The sequence below is a fragment of the Lissotriton helveticus genome, chromosome 4_1, assembly GCF_964261635.1.
Source record: "Lissotriton helveticus chromosome 4_1, aLisHel1.1, whole genome shotgun sequence".
NCBI classification, from domain to species: domain Eukaryota; kingdom Metazoa; phylum Chordata; class Amphibia; order Caudata; family Salamandridae; genus Lissotriton; species Lissotriton helveticus.
In genome coordinates this window covers 451045380-451063960 of record NC_136063.1, presented here as the reverse complement: position 1 = coordinate 451063960, position 18581 = coordinate 451045380, and the positions used below count along the sequence as shown (strand labels likewise).

Sequence of the window (18581 nt, the reverse complement as noted above, 5' to 3'; positions counted from 1 at the left end):
AGTTGGACCCAGTCGCCCTTGCAGTCCGACTATGGCAAGGTTGGCCAGGCGCTCCGAGGCCGCTGCTTTGGAGGCTCCTTCCCTGGGGCTGCTCACCTCCCTCCTCAACTTGCGTGGGAGCAGTGGGAAGGGGGGCCCCTGCCGGCCCAGGCCATCTGGTCGCCGTGCTGACCTGCAAGGGATGATGGCCTCCATCCCCACACCCCTGTGGGGCAGGGACGGGAGGGGGAGGCCCCGTGCCAGAGGGTATGTGGTGGAGGCAGCCTCCCACAGGCCTGCGTTGCTCCCTCTGCATCCCTACCAGCGTCCAAGTGGCAGAGTAACCCACCCCTGAGTGTTGTGGAGGAGGGCGTCCGTGAGCGCCCACGCATAGAAAGACAAAAGCTTGGCTCAGAGGATGACTTTCAATAGATCGCAGCGAGGTAGCTGCGCTGCTACTTTGGAAACCTTGACCCAGAATCAGGTCGTCTACGAATGATTTAGCACCAGGTGCCCAACGAACATTCAGTGCACCAAGGGCGATGTAGGCGGCTCCCAACCGTCTGCACTCCAGTTCCCAATCGAGCGGCTCTACGCACCCCCCTTCCCCAAAAGAGGCCATCTATTCCAGGCCAACTGAGGCTCAATGGCACTGCGGTATCGTTACGGTTTAGAGGGGATTCTGACTTAGAGGCGTTCAGTCATAATCCCACAGATGGTAGCTTTGCCCCACTGGCTCCTCAGCCAAGCACATACACCAAATGTCCGAACCTGCTGTTCCTCTCGTACTGAGCAGGATTACTATTGCAACAACACATCATCCGTAGGCTAAAACTAACCTGTCTCATGACGGTCTAAACCCAGCTGACATTCCCTATTAGTGGGTGAACAATCCAACGCTTGGTGAATTCTGATTCACAACGATAGGAAGAGCCGACATCGAAGGATCAAAAAACGACGTCGCTATGAACGCTTGACCGCCACTAGCCCCTTATCCCTGTGGTCACTTTTCTGACACCTCCTGCTTGAAACCCAAAAAGTCAGAAGGATTGTGAGGCCCCGCTTTCATGTTCTGTATTCATATTGAAAATCGAGATCAAGCGAGCTTTTGCCCTTCTGCTCCACAGGAGGTTTCTGTCCTCCCTAAGCTTGCATTAGGACACCTGCGTTATCGTTTGATAGGTGTACCTTCTCAGTCAAACTTCCCACCTGCCACTGTCCCCGGAGCGGGTCCCGCCCAGCGATCGCCAGGCACTAGGAGCCAGAAGCAAGAGCCCCACGGGGCTCGCCCCCCCGCCTCACCGGGTAAGTGAAAAAACAATGAGTAGTGGTATTTCACAAGCGGCCCGAGGGCCTCCCACTTGTCCTACACATCTCATGTCTCTTCACAGTGCTTCGCTACAGTCAAGCTCAAAAGGTGCTTCTTTCCCCGCTGATTCTACCAAGCTTGTTCCCTTGGCTGTGGTTACGCTATATAGTAGGTAGGGACAGTGGGAATCTCGTTCATCCATTCTTGCGCGTCACTAATTAGATGACGAGGCATTTGGCTATTTCTATACCACCTCGCTGTGGCTCATTCTGGGTTATTATGCTGCCCATCAGGGTCAAATCAGTTTTGCTTCCAACAATACAACATTCTTTCGCTCCGGAGTACAGCCACACTGAACGCTGTCCTCACTGGTACTGGGATCACGTATAGCGATAGTACACCCTGCAGTACTATTCCAACAATTTTAAAATTGTCTACGAACAGTCCTGAGAAATTAAAGTATGATTAGCAGGACATCAATAATCAATGTGTGGTAATTATGTGTTTGTAATTATTTGAAACCTATTCATCATTCAAGACATTTCAATAAGTAAGATGTTCACAATTATATCTAAATTGTTATAAGCACACATTTATAAAAATACACATCTACAAATTGCACATCTAACTAGAAAATGCACATTTATAAAATTCTAAAAATGTACATCTATAAAATTCACATCTATACTAAATCTTGTGTCAACTATAAACTAATATATTAAAACAATATGCTTTATAAGGGTGACGTGTGCTGCAAGAAAGTGTACATCTCAGTATAAGCTTGATACTCAATTGTCCACGAATACTTGGCACATTTTAAGAGTGTCCATTAAAGTAGTCAGGCAAACATTTTTCTTGAATGGGAATGACTTTTGCAGACCTAGATCAGCCAGGACAACATCATTACATTGAGGCCAAATACCACGACATCCAATTATAAAGCCATGAAATTTTACAGTGTTACATTTGGTGACATCTTTGATTTTTGTGACAGATGCTGATAGTATTTAACTTTACTCTCAAACCCTAATTCAAGGGAATTCTGTGAGTTTTCATAACGAATTGAAACATCAATCACTACAGCTGTACCTTTTTTGGTAAACACTACATCTGGTTTTCGTAGTTCACCTTGTATGATTGTTCTTAGAATGAGGTTCCCTATATGCCATCCAACCACACCTTTTTGCTCTATGAATGAACAACTCCAGAATTTTATTTTGTGTTTTTATCCTAATGTCCTTTGTTTTAGAACATGCGCCTGAAATATGTGAAATTGTTTTGCAAACATCATTACAATACCTACATGTGGCAAATGTACGATTTCTTCCCCTAGTGATGGTTTCTCTAGTATATAAAACATTTGCTCTTCACTAACTATGGGCGAAATTGGCGAATTCGCGGTCCGCAAATTTACGCGAAATAGCAAAAAAATTCACGAGTTCGCGAATTTTCCCGCGAACTCGCAGATTTTTTTGCCATTTGCACAAATATGTGACCACGTGTGCCTGTAACTTTGCCAGCACGCCAAAAGGCACCGAGGTCCCTTGAGTGAGCTGGCCATTATAGTAGGGACGGGCGGAAAGACGTTTCATACTGCTAGTGTGTGGTGGACGGGACCAAACGGACGGGGCTTCTATGCGAGTTCACATGCATCTTGTTTATAAAGGGTCAGAGACCGAGCAGAGCAGCAGATGAGGAGAAAGCAGCCTCCTGGTCACAGGAGCTAAACGGGAATGCGCTCTGGAAACTCATGGATGCAAAAATACGTTTTGCACAGGACCCCAGAATCCATCAGATGGCCAAGATAGCTCTGCTGCGCGTGTTGGTACGAAGCCATTCTGATCCTGCTCAATGGGTTCAGGCGCATGCAGTTGCTGGACAATGTCCCATCTCATACTAAACTGCCCCATACAGGCATATGCTGGTGCTGGGCAGTAGGGTGCAGTGGCATGCGGGTGATGCACGCCTGGTACATGCGCATACCGGTGCCAGGGGGGACACGTTTTTATTGGTGCTGCGTAGCAAGTTATGACTTTACATTTTGACTGCACCAGACGGTGGTACCAACTACACGGATCAGGAGCATCCAGGCACCAGACTTCATGGTGCAAGAGCATAATGGTGCTGTGCGGTAGAGGTATATATGTACTGGGGGCAGGGGGGCACCCAGAGGGCTCCCAGGCAATTGAGCACAAATGATTTTCACACTGAGAGGGCTCCGGGGCAGTTCAGCAGCATGGCGGCTCACACCCACTGGGCCCTGGGGCAGTTCAGTAGCGCGGAGGCTCACAACCCCTGGGCAGCTCAGCAGCGCGGGGCCTCACACCAAAGGGCTCCCGGGCAGTTTAGCAGCGCCACCCTCTGGTTCATCACTGCCACCCTCTGCTTCACCACTGCCAATCTCTGGTTCATCACTGCCACCCTCTGGTTCACCACTGCCACCCTCTGGTTCACCACTGTCACCCTCTGGTTAATCACTGTCACCCTCTGGTTCATCACTGCCACCCTCTAGTTCACCACTGCCACCCTCTAGTTCACCACTGCCACCCTCTGGTTCACCACTTTCACCCTCTGGTTAATCACTGTCACCCTCTGGTTCATCACTGCCAACCTCTGGTTCATCACAGCACCCTCTGGTTCATCACAGCACCCTCTGGTTCACCACTGCCACTTTCTGGTTCATCACTGCCACCCTCTGGTTCATCACTGTTACCCTCTGGCTCATCACAGCACCCTCTGGTTCACCACTGCTTCACCACTGCCACCCTCTGATTCATCACTGTCAACCTCTGGTTCATCACCGCCACCCTCTGGTTCATCACAGCACCCTCTGGTTCACCACTGCCACCCTCTGGTTCATCACTGCCACCCTCTGGTTCATCACTGACACCCTCTGGTTCATCACTGCCATCCTCTGGTTCATCACAGCACCCTCTGGTTCACCACTGCCACCCTCTGGATCACCACTGCCACCCTCTGGTTCATCACTGCCATCCTCTGGTTCATCACAGCCACCCTCTGACTCACCACTGTCACCCTCTGTTTCACCACTGCCACCCTCTGGCTCACCACTGCCACCCTCTGTTTCGCCACTGCCACCCTCTGGTTCACCACTGCCACCCTCTGCTTCATCACAGCACCCTCTGGTTCACCACTGCCACCCTATGGTTCACCACTGCCACCCTCTGGTTCATCACTGTCACCCTCTGGTTCATCACTGCCACCCTCTGGTTCATCACAGCACCCTCTGGCTCACCACTGCCACCCTCCATTTCACCACTGCCACCCTCTGGTTCTCCACTGTCACCCTCTGGTTTACCACTGCCACCCTCTGGTTCACCACTGCCACCCTCTGGTTCATCACTGCCACCCCCTGGTTCATCACAGCCACCCTCTGGCTCATCACAGCCACCCTCTGGCTCACCACTGCCACCCTCCATTTCACCACTGCCACCCTCTGGTTCTCCACTGTCACCCTCTGGTTCACCACAGCCACCCTCTGGTTCATCACTGCCACCCTCTGGTTCATCATAGCACCCTCTGGTTCACCAATGCCACCCTCTGGTTCACCAATGCCACCCTCGGGTTCATCACTGCCACCCTCTGGTTCTTCACAGCCACCCTCTGGTTCATCAGAGCCACCCTCAGGCTCACCACTGACACCCTCTGTTTCACCACTGCCACCCTCTGGTTCACCACTGTCACCCTCTCGTTCACCACTGCCACCCTCTGGTTCATCACTGCCACCCTCTGGTTCATCACAGCACCTTCTGGTTCACCACTGCCACCCTCTGCTCACCACTGACACCCTCTGGTTCATCACTGTCACCCTCTGGTTCATCACTGCCACCCTCTGGTTCACCACTGCCACCCTCTGGTTCATCACTGCCACCTTCTGGTTCATCACTGCCACCCTCTGGTTCACCACTGTAGATTATGGGGAGAAAGCACACCTGCCCAGCCAGCCTCAACCGAGACAAATTAATTTGGGGCTGGTTATTGTGTTACTGAATTTGAGCTTCAAGTCCGGCACCTGCTTCCTAATCTGTAAGTGCTTCCTGTTGCGGTTTTAATTTTTGTGACAAAAGCATTGTGGCATACTTGTACCTATTCTCTGACCCTGCTTCGAGGGTCAGAGCAGGGTCAGAGAATAGTTGCAAGTAGACAACGAACTCTGGAGGCGCCACTCAGGAAGCACTTACAGGGTTACCGCAGGTGCCCAAGTTGAAGTTAATTTCTTTGTAACCATTTTGTAAATGGTTACAAAGAAATTGGCTTCAACTTGGGCACCTGCTGTAACCCTGTAAGTGCTTTCTGGAAAAAAAATTGTCCCGCTCGCGGATTCATGGATTTTTCCACAATTTTGCGAAATTCACGGATCGCGAAATTGCGGAAAATCCGCAAATTCTGCGAGCGGAACGAATTTTCGGCCCATACCTACTCTTCACATCAGAGCAGCTATGTACTGATTTTCTTTCATTTTGTTATGCTTGCTGATCCAGAAGTTTGAGGTTGGATTACTTGCTAAGTATTTTATGCCATCACCTTGGACAAGGAGATTTGCCCATTTCTCAAATTCTTCTTTTCTCCAATCATATGTTGCTAACAAATTCAAATCATAACTCAGAAACCTACTGTCTAAAATGATGAGTTTGTGAGTTTTGATGATGTTATCAATTTTTTCATTTATTACTTCTCCTGCATACATGAATGAATGAGCTATATACAGATCTGGAGCCGCCCTGAGATACATTAAACTATTGACTTTATTTAGACCAATTGTTGTACATAGTTTTGGTATACTGAGGCCCCCAAATGACCTTTTCGAATATAGGAGACCATCACATGTGTTTGCAGGAAGGTATCGAAAATGTTTGACATTCTTTTTTATTGTTTCATCCAGAACATTTTAAGTTTTAGCTTCTGATCCTGTCATTTCCAATTTAAATGACAGGTTAGGGACCAAGTACAGACATAAAATTTATATTTTCTGCGTGGGCCTAAGTGGTAGATTATCAAGTTTTTGAGCCCAATTAACAAGAACCTCATTAATTTTGTTGTTGCATGTATGGCCAGTGTGCGGATCAAAGTTCAATCAGAGGTATCTCTTACTTTCTCCTGTTTTCAATATTTTCTTTTTCATACTGCCATGGTTTACAGTTGTTAATCAGGATTTTAGCTTTATGGTGACTGATATAGAATCCATGTGTCTTTTTCACATTAAGTTTTAATCCTGTTGTTTTACTGAACTTTTCAATGATTTTCAGATTTGTACTCATTCCTTCCCAGGTGCTGCCGATTACTGCGATGTCATCTGCAAAGGCGAGAGCGGTGATTTGCACACTAAGACCATCTGATCCGAATGTGAATCCCTTTCCATTTTTCTGAAGATCACAGATCAGTAAGAGAGTCATAGTTACTCCCACCATTTACCTGCGCTTAATTGAATTTCTTCACTTTGACATTCAGAGCACTAGGCAGAAATCACATTGTGTCAACACCCGCCTCGGGCCTTTGCAATGCTTTGTTTTAATTAAACAGTAGGATTCCCCTTGTCTGCACCAGTTCTAAGTCAGCTGCTAGGTGCCAGCCGAGGCAGAACGGACGGGACGGGAGCATGGGGAGAGGTGAACGCCGCAACTGGGATAATCAACAGGAAGGGCCAGGCTCACGTCCAGAGTTGCCTCTCCCCCGGAGTGAGGCGCCTTGTCCAGCTGCCGTGCGCACCCAGCCCAGCTTCGTGACCCAGCACGACCGACCCAGCCCTTAGAGCCAATCCTTATCCCGACTTGAAGACTTCCCTTACCTACATTGTTCCAACATGCCTGAGACTGTTCACATTGGAGACCTGCTGCGGATATGGGTATGGCCCGGTGCGAGATTTTCACCATGTCCCCCACATTTTCAAGGACCAGCGAGAGCTCATCGGACACTGCCGGAACCGCAATGCTTTCCAAGGCGCAGGCCCCTCTCTCGGGGGGAAACCCATTACAGGGCACCCTGCCCTTCACAAAGAAAAGAGAACTCTCCACGGGGCTCCCGCCGGCTTCTCCGTGATCCTTTGCGTTACTGCACTGAACGCCGCGAGGGCCCCTGTCTCTGCCACCCTGGGTTGGGTGATCTGAACCTGACTCCCTTTCGATCGGCCGAGGGCAACGGAGGCCATCGCTCGTCCCTTCCAAACAGCGCTCACCCATCTCTTAGGACCAAATTGCCCATGTTCAACTTCTGTTCACCTGGAGTCCTTCTCCACTTCGGCTTTCAAACTTCTTGTTAGAATATTTGCTGCTGCCACCAAGATCTGCACCTGCGGCGTGTCCAACCGGGCTCTCGCCCTGGGTTCCCGTGCGCACCGCAGTGGCCCTCCTACTCATGGCGGCTTAGCCCTGTGGTGCTCAACGTCGGTGATGGCCGGGTGTGGGCCCAGCGCTCCAGCGCCATCGATTTTCAGGGCTAGCTGATTTGGCAGGTGAGTTGTTACATACTCCTTAGCAGATTCCGACTTCCATGGCCACCGTCCTGCCGTCTATATCAACCAACACCTTTTCTGGGGTCTGATGAGTGTCGGCATCGGGCGCCTTAACCCAGCATTCGGTTCATCCCGCAGCGCCAGTTCTGCTTACCAAAGTGGCCCACTAGGCACTCGCATGCCATGCGCGGCTCCACGCCAGCAAGCCGGGCTTCTTACCCATTTAAAGTTTGAGAATAGGTTGAGATTGTTTCTGCCACAGACCTCAAATCATTCACTTTACCAGATAAAACTGGGGGCTCCGAGCGCAAGGCTATCCTGAGGGAAACTTCGGAGGGAACCAGCTACTAGATGGTTTGATTAGTCTTTCGCCCCTATAACCAGGTCGGACGGCCGATTGGCACGTCAGGACCGCTACGGATCTCCACCAGAGTTTCCTCTGGCTTCACCCTGCCCAGGCATAGTTCACCATCTTTCGGGTCCTATCATGCACGCTCATGCTCCACCTCCACGAATGAGCGGGCGAGACGGGCCAGTGGTGTGCCTGCCACCGGCCCTCACCTTCATTGCACCACAGAGTTTTGCTCGACCCTCCGACTCGCACACGTGTTAGATTCCTTGGTCTGTCTTTCAAGACGGGTCGGGTGGGTAACCGACATCGTCGCAGACCCCTGGCACCCAGCGTGGGTCTCCCCTGCCGGCAGAGCAATGAGGTTGGGGCGCACTGAGCACAATCCTCCCCATTCGACAGTCACATGGAGAGTAGGGGGCCCCCTCCCCGGTGTGCAATGAGGGGCGGCCGGAAGCGGGTACCGGGGGGAGGGCAAAGCTTCTTCCAGGGGGGCTATAACACCCTCCACCGGAGTGAAGGGCCACCTGCCACCCCAAAGCCTTCCCAGCCAACCTAGTGCCAGTCGCGGTGCACCGCCAAGGAGGAAATGCACCCTTTAGTGCATTTGCAGTGCATGCCCTCTTTCCTCTGATCGGATCTGGAGTGGCATTGCCCTCCCCATGAAGCAGGCCTCGTAGGTGGGCGACAGAGGCACGTGCATGTGGGCAGCCAGTGGGACACCACAGACAGCCACGCGTGGCATGCAGCCATGCACGGCATGCAGCCATGCACCCCGGGACGGGGCCAGGGCGGACCGGTTGCCTGCCCCTCTCCCTGACAGAGGAGGGGAGGTGAGGCTAGGCGTGCCAGCGGCGAACCTCCGCGTCAGGACCCGGTGTGGGACCCTGCCACGGGCAATTAGGGGTCTGACCTTGTGGGGATATGAAGGGAAGCAGAGCTAACCCTGCGACAGCCCCAGCTGCATCCCAGGTTAGTCCCTGGGTGATTGACGATTGAGCAACCCTCAGACAGGCATAGCTCCGGGAGGAACCCGGGTCCACAAGGTGCGTTCAAAGTGTCGATTATCAATGTGTCCTGCAATTCACTCTAATTCTCGCAGCTAGCTGCATTCTTCATCGTCGTACCAGCCAGGTGATCCACCGCCAGGAGTCACAGGCAACTTTTTGAAAATGTTCACCCACCTGCGGGCGCAGGAGAGGCGGGAGGAAGGCAATGCCGTCCATCCACCGCCCGTGCAGCGAGATGGCTCAGGCGCCCTCTTCATGGCTTCCCCTCTGGGAGTCAGACGGCACAGTTGGAAGAGAAAAAAGCGGTACCAGGTGCTCGGCCTGGGAGTCCCCCCCACCCACTTGCTGGCAAGAAGGGGGCTCCCAGAGCAACGGGAGCAGGCGGCCCCACAACAGCTGGTCCCTGCCAGAGTAACCAGGAAGGATTGCACAAGTCTTCAAACACCTCAGCCCGGCTGCATGGGACGAGGTCGAACTGGATACCTGTCAACGAGGGAGGGTCCCCTCACCTGCATGACAGCTGTCCATCACCGGGTGGCACCCAGAGCCATGCCAGCGGGCTGGTGAGTAGCCCACCCCACCCTTGCATCACTTCGGAGGTGCCGGGAGGGAAGAGCCAGGCATCTCCCCATCCCGCACGCCTCCCACCGAGAACAGCTGGGGTCCCCTCACAGACCCTCGGTCCTATGCTTCCAGTCCACCCTGATGCACTAGAAGGGCCGCTCCTCAGTTGCCCGAAACCTGGTTGGGCCGGGACTCGGGCAAGGCGTTTTGAGAGGGGGTGGTACCAGCCCGGGGAGGCACTGCCATTTGGTTTCCCCCCACTGCGGGGGTCATGCCTGGTGAGCGTGGGTTCCATCTCAGGAGGGTCTACCGCTGTGCCCCTCGTGGAGAAGGACAGGGTACAGGGGCCGCCACCCCGTACCTGGGCCCTCATGCGTCAGTCGGGTCCTCCCCGGCAGAAGAGGCCCGCCGCAGGCCCGGTCAACATCCAAGCGCCCCATGCGGCCACAAACAGCTTCGCTGGTCGGGGTGCGCCAGGGCAGGCCTGGCCTGTGGCTACATTGTGCTTACAGGAGGCGGCCGAGGGCTTTGGGCTGGCGCTGTTGGTTGTTTGGGCCGCTCCGCCGTTTGTGATTCTTCCGCAGTTTCACCTAAGGATACCTTGTTACGACTTTTACTTCCTCTAGAAAGTCAAGTTTGATCATTTTCTCAGTGCTCCGCCAGGGCCGTTGCCGACCCCAGCGAGGCCGATCCGAGGACCTCGCTATACATCCAATCAGTAGTAGCGACGGGCAGTGTGTACAAATAGCAGGGACTTAATCACTGTGAGCTTATGACCCGCACTTACTGGGAATTCTTCGTTCATGAGAAATAATTGTAATCTCCAATCCATATCACAAACGGGGTTCAGCGGGTTACCCGCACCTGTCGGCAGAGGGTAGATACACGCTGATCCGTTCAGTGTAGAGCGCGTGCAACCCAGGACATCTAAGGGCATCACAGACCTGTTATTGCTCGATCTTGTGTGGCTGAACGCCACTAGTCCCTCTAAGAACTTGGACGCCGACCACTGGAGGATGCATAACTAGTTAGCATGGAGGAGTCTCGTTCATTATCGGAATTAACCAAACAAATCGCTCCACCAACTAAGAAAGGCCATGCACCACCACTCAAAGAATCTAGAAAGAGCTATCAATCTGTCAATCCTTTCCGTGTCCGAGTCGGGTGAGGTTTCCCGTGTTGAGTCAAATTAATCCGCAGGCTCCAACCCTGGTGGTGCCCTTCCATAAATTCCTTTAAGCTTCAACTTTGCAACCTTACTCCCTCCAGAACCCAAAGACTTTGGTTTCCTGGAAGCTGCTCGGATGGCATGGGAATAACGCCGCCGGATCGCTAGTTGGCATAGTTTGTGGTCGGAACTACGACGGTATCTGCTCGTCTTTGGACCTCCGACTTTCATTCTTAATTAATGAAAACATTCTTGGCAAATGCTTTCGCTTTGGTTCGTCTTGCGCCGGTTCAAGAATTTCAACTCTAGTGGCACAATACGAATGCTCCCGGCCGTCCGAAAACCAACAAAATAGAACCGTAGTCTTATTCCATTATTCCTAGCTGAAGTATTCAGGCAACAGGCCTGCTTTGAACACTTACATTTTTTCAAAGTAAGCGCTTTAGACCCCTAGGACACTCAGTCAAGAGCATCAAGGGGGTGCCGAGATTGGAGCTGGAATTACCATGGCTGCTGGCACCAGTCTTGCCCTCCAATGGATCTTCATTAAAGGATTTAAAGTGTACTCATCCCAATTACAGGGCCTCGAAAGAGTCCTGAATTGTTATTTTTCATCACTACCTCCCCGAGTCGGGAGTGGGTAATTGGCGCACCTGCTGCCTTCCTTGGATGTGGTAGCTGTTTCTCAGGCTCCCTCTCCGGAATCGAACCCTGATTCTCAGTTACCCGTGGTCACCGTGGTAGGCACAGAAAGTACCTTCGAAAGTTGATAGGGCAGACATCCGAATGTACTCTCGCCCTCATGGGAATGTGCGATCAGCCTGAGGTTATCTAGAGTCACCAGAGTGGCCAGGCGAGTCCGGATTGGTCTTGGTCTGATAAATGCACGCATGTCAGGAGCTCGGCGCAACCGGCATATATTAGCTCTAGAATTACCACAGTTATCCAAATAACAGATGGCGAGATCAAAGGAACCATAACTGATTTAATGAGCCATTCGCAGTTTCACTGTGCCGGCCGTGCGTACTTACACGTGCATATGCAAAACAACAGTTGATGGACAGAATGCAGAACAATGTCATACATTCACCCCAGTACAGAGATCTGGGCCTAAATCCATCGTTTTTTTGCACTCCACACCACCCCAGTTCAGACATGGCCATATGCAAATCAGCCTTGACCCTGTGCCTCATGGGAACAGTCCAGCCCGAACTGCCAAGCCATGTCTTTCCTGGACCGGAAACAAGCATCCTAGGACCGGTTTCTGGTTATCAGCCGTCTTCAGCCAGGATAGCTTGACTCCAGTGGTGTGGAGAGCATGGGACTCACGTCTGAGCATACCCATCCCACTCGGGGTGACAAATGCAAAACAACAGTAGATAGACAGAATGCAGAACAATGTCATACATTCACCCCAGTACAGATATCTGGGCCAAAATCCATCATTTTTTTGCACTCCACACCACCTGTTCAGACATGGCCATATGCAAATCAGCCTTGACCCTGTGCCTCATGGGAACAGTCCAGCCCGAACTGCCAAGCCATGTCTTTCCTGGAGCGAAAACAAGCATCCTAGGATCGGTTACTGGCTATCAGCCGTCTTCAGCCAGGATAGCTTGACTCCAGTGGTGTGGAGAGCATGGGACTCACGTCTGAGCATACCCATTCCACTCGGGATGACAAATGCAAAACAGCAGTTGATGGACAGAATGCAGAACAATGTCATACATTCACCCCAGTACAGAGATCTGGGCCTAAATCCATCGTTTTTTTGCACTCCACACCACCCCAGTTCAGACATGGCCATATGCAAATCAGCCTTGACCCTGTGCCTCATGGGAACAGTCCAGCCCGAACTGCCAAGCCATATCTTTCCTGGACCGGAAACAAGCATCCTAGGACAGGTTTCTGGCTATCAGCCGTCTTCAGCCAGGATAGCTTGACTCCATTGGTGTGGAGAGCATGGGACTCACGTCTGAGCATACCCATCCCACTCGGGGTGACAAATGCAAAACAACAGTTGATGGACAGAATGCAGAACAATGTCATACATTCACCCCAGTACAGAGATCTGGGCCTAAATCCATCGTTTTTTTGCACTCCACACCACCCCAGTTCAGACATGGCCATATGCAAATCAGCCTTGACCCTGTACCTCATGGGAACAGTCCAGCCCGAACTGCCAAGCCACGTCTTTCCTGGACCGGAAAGAAGCATCCTAGGACCGGTTTCTGGCTATCAGCGGTCTTCAGCCAGGATAGATTGACTCCAGTGGTGTGGAGAGCATGGGACTCACGTATGAGCAAACCCATCCCACTCGGGGTGACAAATGCAAAACAACAGTTGATGGACAGAATGCAGAACAATGTCATACATTCACCCCAGTACAGAGATCTGGGCCTAAATCCATCGTTTTTTTGCTCTCCACACCACCCCAGTTCAGACATGGCCATATGCAAATCAGCCTTGACCCTGTGCCTCATGGGAACCGTCCAGCCCGAACTGCCAAGCCATGTCTTTCCTGGACCGGAAACCAGCATCCTAGGAGCGGTTTCAGGCTATCAGCCATCTTCAGCCAGGATAGCTTGACTCCAGTGGTGTGAAGAGCATAGGACTTACGCCTGAGCATACCCATCCCACTCGGGGTGACAAATGCAAAACAACAGTTGATGGACAGAATGCAGAACAATGTCATACATTCACCCCAGTACAGAGATCTGGGCCTAAATTCATTTTTTTTTGCACTCCACAATACTTACACGTGCATGTCTTAATCTTTGAGACTAGCATTTGCTACTGGCAGGATCAACCAGGTAGCCGCACCTGCTGAGGGGTTTTGGGTTCGGGAGCCGTGTGCCTGTCTCCCCGACCGGCAACCTTCGCACACCCCTCCCTCTCGGGAGCCTGCTAGGCGAAGGAGCCCACCCGCCTGGGCGGGAGTGCTTGCTGGAGGGGTGGAGAGGTATGGTCACACAGGCACTGGTGGGCTCAGCCGTCTCCGCCTGAAGAGAGAGGCGGGCCGAGGCGCAGCCTGAGCGAGACGCAGGAGTGCCGAAGCCTGGCAGCGGCGGCACACCTCAGGGAGGGGTGACGGCATGGTACGCGGGGTCTATGGCCCTGCCGGGTGGCAGCATCCGAAGGCCTGGCACCCCCAACCCCTTCCGCTCGGTTCGAACCACTGGGGGGCATGAGCTGCCAGGGTCGCTCGGCCTTCACTCTGCTGGGTAGGGTGATGGGTCTCCTGCCAGGTGACAGGCCTTAGAGTGAGACGGTCCATGCAGGGTGAAACCTCTTTGCTTGAAATAACAGTTAGGCCGGCCACGCACTCCATCCCTAAACGAACCGAGAGTGCCCAATCGATCGGAGTATGGCCGGGGCCTCCCCGGCAGGCCGTCCTGTGCAGGGGATGCCAGCTTCAAGTTCCTGCCTGTTCCTGGGGCGAGCAGGCTCGGAGGAAAGGCCCATTGGGAAGGGGCTGAGAGGCAGGCATGGAGGCAGCCCCTGGTGGCCCTGGCGGGTAGGCTCTGGTCCTGCCTTCTCCAGTTTCAGAATCACGGGACTTCACAGAGGTCTGACTGACCCTCTCCCTAGTAATCCGAAGGAAAATGACCCCCCCTTTCTTGTAATCCATGCGCACCGAGTGATGGAGGGAACACAAGGTGCGAAAGTGCCCGACCTCCTGGAGCCCTCGCTGGGATCGGGGAGGCACATGAGCTCTCATCGGGAATTCCATGGCAGCATGGCCATCTGGTAACCCCATTGGAAAGCATTGCGTGCGACCTGATGGCCGAGGGGATAGGTGCAACTAGATGGCTGGGCCTTCTGATCGCTCTGTGCCCTAACGAAAGGGCAAGCCGTTGTCGTGGCATGGAGAGCCAGAGGCCCGGGGTCCCAGCTGGCCCCCAGCTAGGCCCCTCCGACCCGGGGGCCACGTTCACCTTGACAAGCTGTCAGAACTCAACTTGGCCCGCGCAAGATTCTTTCTGCTCACGTTAAAGGTACCACTCCAGTCCTGTCCATTTGGAGTTGGCGGCAGAGAGTGGCGCAACAGTGGTCTGATAGTTGGTAGGTTGTTCCTGGTTGTGCCGCCCAAGTTCTGCGGTCAGCGTTCTAGTGTTCTGCTGACAGTCCGCCATTTCGTGCGCGAGAGCCCTCTGCTCTGCGCACTTCAACTGTCGTATTGGAATGGAAGGTCGCTTTTCCTCAGCGCTTCCTATTTTGAACCAAAACTTCGTGATTTGGGCACAGTTACCTGTGTAGGGCTCTTGAGTAGTTTAGGAGTCCCTTGCTGCACACTCGACAAGACTTTTGAGTTGGTTTTTGGTCCGTGTGCACTCCTTGTCTTTTCTTCAGTCCCGGAGGCGGTTCCTCTGCCTCGCTCCTTCAGTAAAGCTGGTTTCTAGCAGACTCGCCAAGAATTCTCCTGCAACTGTGTTTCCTGAAGAGTCCTGGTGCTAGCGTCTTCATGCAACGGCTCTGACTTCACCGGCAATTCAGTAGGAATATTCCTTGTTGTTTTTTCCCAGTTGAACTATATGCTAAGTTACTCTGCTCGCAGCCTCTGTGTACTCTGCCCAAGTAATCTCTTTCGGGGGCATCCCTGTAAATTCACTGTCCTCAGAAAGACTGTATCTCCTGGAATATTTATTCATTACTCAACATTGTTTTCCTGCAGTGTCCAGTCATCGCTCTAGTTGAGCATAGTAAATGGGGTATTCATTGTATGCATATAATTAATACTGCTGTCTACCTCCAAATCATCATTCCACCAACTGCTACTTCTGGATACTGAACTGTATGCATGAAATACTTTAGGAAGCATGTTATATTCAATGAAGAATTAGAGAGCAGCAAATTCCACACTTGAACAAGGTAAAGAGAGAAGCTAGTGGGAAATACTAGTAGTTAGGAAGTCAATCCTTGTGGGAACTGTATTAATGATGTTCTTCATGTTTTAGGTGCGGTTGGGCCATTCTAGAGAAGAATCCTTAGGCACCTGTGTGGCAGTCTCTCTTGTCTATCCACTTCCCCTTTCCCTTCCGTTCCTGGCCTTGGAGAAATCCGGGTCCAGGGAGGTGAGGGAATTAGGAAATACTCAGCTGGGCTCCTCTCTTCAGTCATCTGCTTCCACGGAAAAAGCCAAGAATTCAGGTACACTTCTGACAGATTGAAGTGCCTCAATTTTTCTCCGTCTGAGCAAAATGGCTGAAGGGTTAGATGTAAAGGCGCTAGCCTCAATTTTGGAAGGGTTGCAGAAACAACTTAGTGAGACTAGGGAAGAGGTTAGAAAATCTAATCAAGAGGCAAGCTTTCTTCGGCAAAGAATAGATCAGATGTCCACAAGTCCTAGTCCTAATTTTGGGGGTTTAAGGGCCCCAGTTTTTGATCCTTCCCCCACTACTTCATCGTCCCTTACCACTCAAGTAGTGCATGCCATGTCCCCTACCATTCCCTTGGCAGCCCCAGAGAGGTTTCAGGGGGACCCCAATAAGGCGCAGATATTCATGACTCAGTGCTCTCTCCATTTTTTATGCAAGCCTATATTGTTTAAGGAGGATCAATCCAAGGTGGCTTTCGTGCTCTCTTACCTGAGTGGAGACGCAGCTTCGTGGTCCATGCCATTGGTCTCCTCTAATAATCCAGTGTTGTACAAGTTTGAAGAGTTCAAGAAAGAGTTCTTACGAATTTTTGACAGAAGAGCCATATCCCAGGCTACAGATAATGAACTATTGGATTTAAAACAGGGCAATCGTGAACTGGTGGCATACCTTGCTCAGTTCAATAAATTAATTGTGGAAACAAATTGGCCTTCTGAAAAAAGAGCAGCAATTTTTTACAGAGGTCTTAAGGATGAGTTAAAGGATGGGTTGTCGCAAATTCCCCAGAGACCCACGGATGTGTCTGAGCTCATCGATCTTGTGCTTCAAATTGATCAGCGTCAGTCCGAACGACGTAGTGAAAAGAGAAAAGACTTAAAAACATTTCCCCCTCGATTTGATCGTGTTAGAGTTGAACCGGCAAAGAATTCTGAAGGGGTCGTTCTTGAAGAACCAATGCAAATTGGCACAGTTCGTGGACCGCTTTCGAAGGAAGAAAGGGAGAAACGCCAAATGGGAAGACTCTGTATGTATTGTGGACAGCCTGGTCATTTTGTCAGAGAATGTACCAAAAAACCAAAATCTAAGCAATGGGTAAAAGACAGGCTCCACCAGTAGACGGAGTTGCTCTGGTGGGAGCTCCTTTAGAGTCAACTCCCAAACCTCAATCATTAGCGAACACTCTCCAATCGGCAGCTCCACATTTGATCTTGTCATGTAAAATCCGCTTCGGGGAAAGACGAGAAGAAGAGGTCGACATCATGTTGGATTCAGGTGCCACGGGAAATTTCTGTGATATCCAGTTCGCAAAAGCCATGGGCATAAAATTTGAGAAGAAACCTAGGCCGGAGCCGGTTAGAGCTGTGGATGGTACCAATTTATCATCTGGTCCAATTGTCTTTGACACCGAGGCGATGTGGGTAGTAGGTCCTGGAGAACATCGAAGCCATATTAGTTTCAATTTAATTGATGCGCCTCAATTTCAGATGATTTTGGGATTGCCCTGGCTCACAGAACACAATCCACAGATCGATTGGTCAAGACGTACTGTGGAAATGAATTCAACTTTCTGTCATGAACATTGTTTCCGTGAGCAAGTCGAAAAGGTGCAGACCACGTTGTCGTCCAGTTTGGCAGATCAAGTACAGATGATTTGTGCGGTAGAGATTCCTGAGATCCCACTGGAATACCAAGATTTGGCAGAGGTGTTTAATGAACAAGAAGCCAGAAAATTACCGCCTCATCGGGACTACGATTGTCGAATCGAGTTGGAACCTGGAGCAACCTTGCCCTGCAGTCGCATTTATGCTTTGTCTGAGCCAGAGAATTTGCACTTGAAAGAATACATAGAGCAAAGTTTGGCGTGTGGATTTATACGACCCTCCCAGTCTCCAGTGTCATCTCCTCTCTTCTTCATTCCTAAGAAGGATGGTTCATTGAGAACATGTATAGATTACAGAGCCTTAAATCTAGTGACAAAAAAGAATCGCTATCCGCTACCTCTCATTTCGGAACTCCTAGATCAGGTCAAGGACGTGTGCATCTATACCAAGTTAGATCTGCGAGGAGCGTATCATCTTGTGCGAATGGCGGAAGGAGAGGAGTGGAAGACAGCCTTTCGAACGCGGTTGGGGTTGTTTGAATACCAAGTCATGCCCTTTGGGTTATGTAACGCCCCAGCTGCCTTTCAGCATTTTGTAAATGATGTGCTTCGAGAATTTTTGGATCGATTCGCTGTGGTCTACATCGATGATATTCTCATTTTTTCGAACAGTTTAGAGGAGCATGTTGGTCATGTTAGAGTGATTTTGGAACGTTTATTGGAACATCACCTGTTCGTGAAATTGGAAAAGTGCGTCTTTCATTCGTCTAAGGTGGAGTTCTTAGGATTTATTCTGTCTCCAAGAGGGGTTTATATGGATGACTCCAAGCTCCAGGCAATCAAATCTTGGCCAGCTCCCAGATCTGTGAAAGAGATACAAAGCTTTTTGGGATTTGCCAACTTCTATCGGAGGTTCATCCAAAAATTTTCGGAAAAGGTGGGTCCCATTACCCGCCTTTTGAAGAAGGATGCACGATTTGTTTGGGGCCAAGACTCTGAAGACTCTTTTCAATTGCTAAAAGAAGCGTTTGTCT

General features: G+C 51.2%; 4 pseudogenes; all 4 read right to left on the bottom strand.

The window, feature by feature from the left end:
- Positions 1 to 379: 379 nt before the first annotated feature.
- Positions 380 to 1419, bottom strand: LOC144829713 (28S ribosomal RNA; annotated as a pseudogene).
- A 5691-nt stretch (positions 1420 to 7110) lies between these two features.
- LOC144829698 (28S ribosomal RNA) lies at positions 7111 to 8380 on the bottom strand (annotated as a pseudogene).
- A 726-nt stretch (positions 8381 to 9106) lies between these two features.
- LOC144829809 (5.8S ribosomal RNA) lies at positions 9107 to 9260 on the bottom strand (annotated as a pseudogene).
- A 987-nt stretch (positions 9261 to 10247) lies between these two features.
- LOC144829986 (18S ribosomal RNA) lies at positions 10248 to 11921 on the bottom strand (annotated as a pseudogene).
- Positions 11922 to 18581: the final 6660 nt, after the last annotated feature.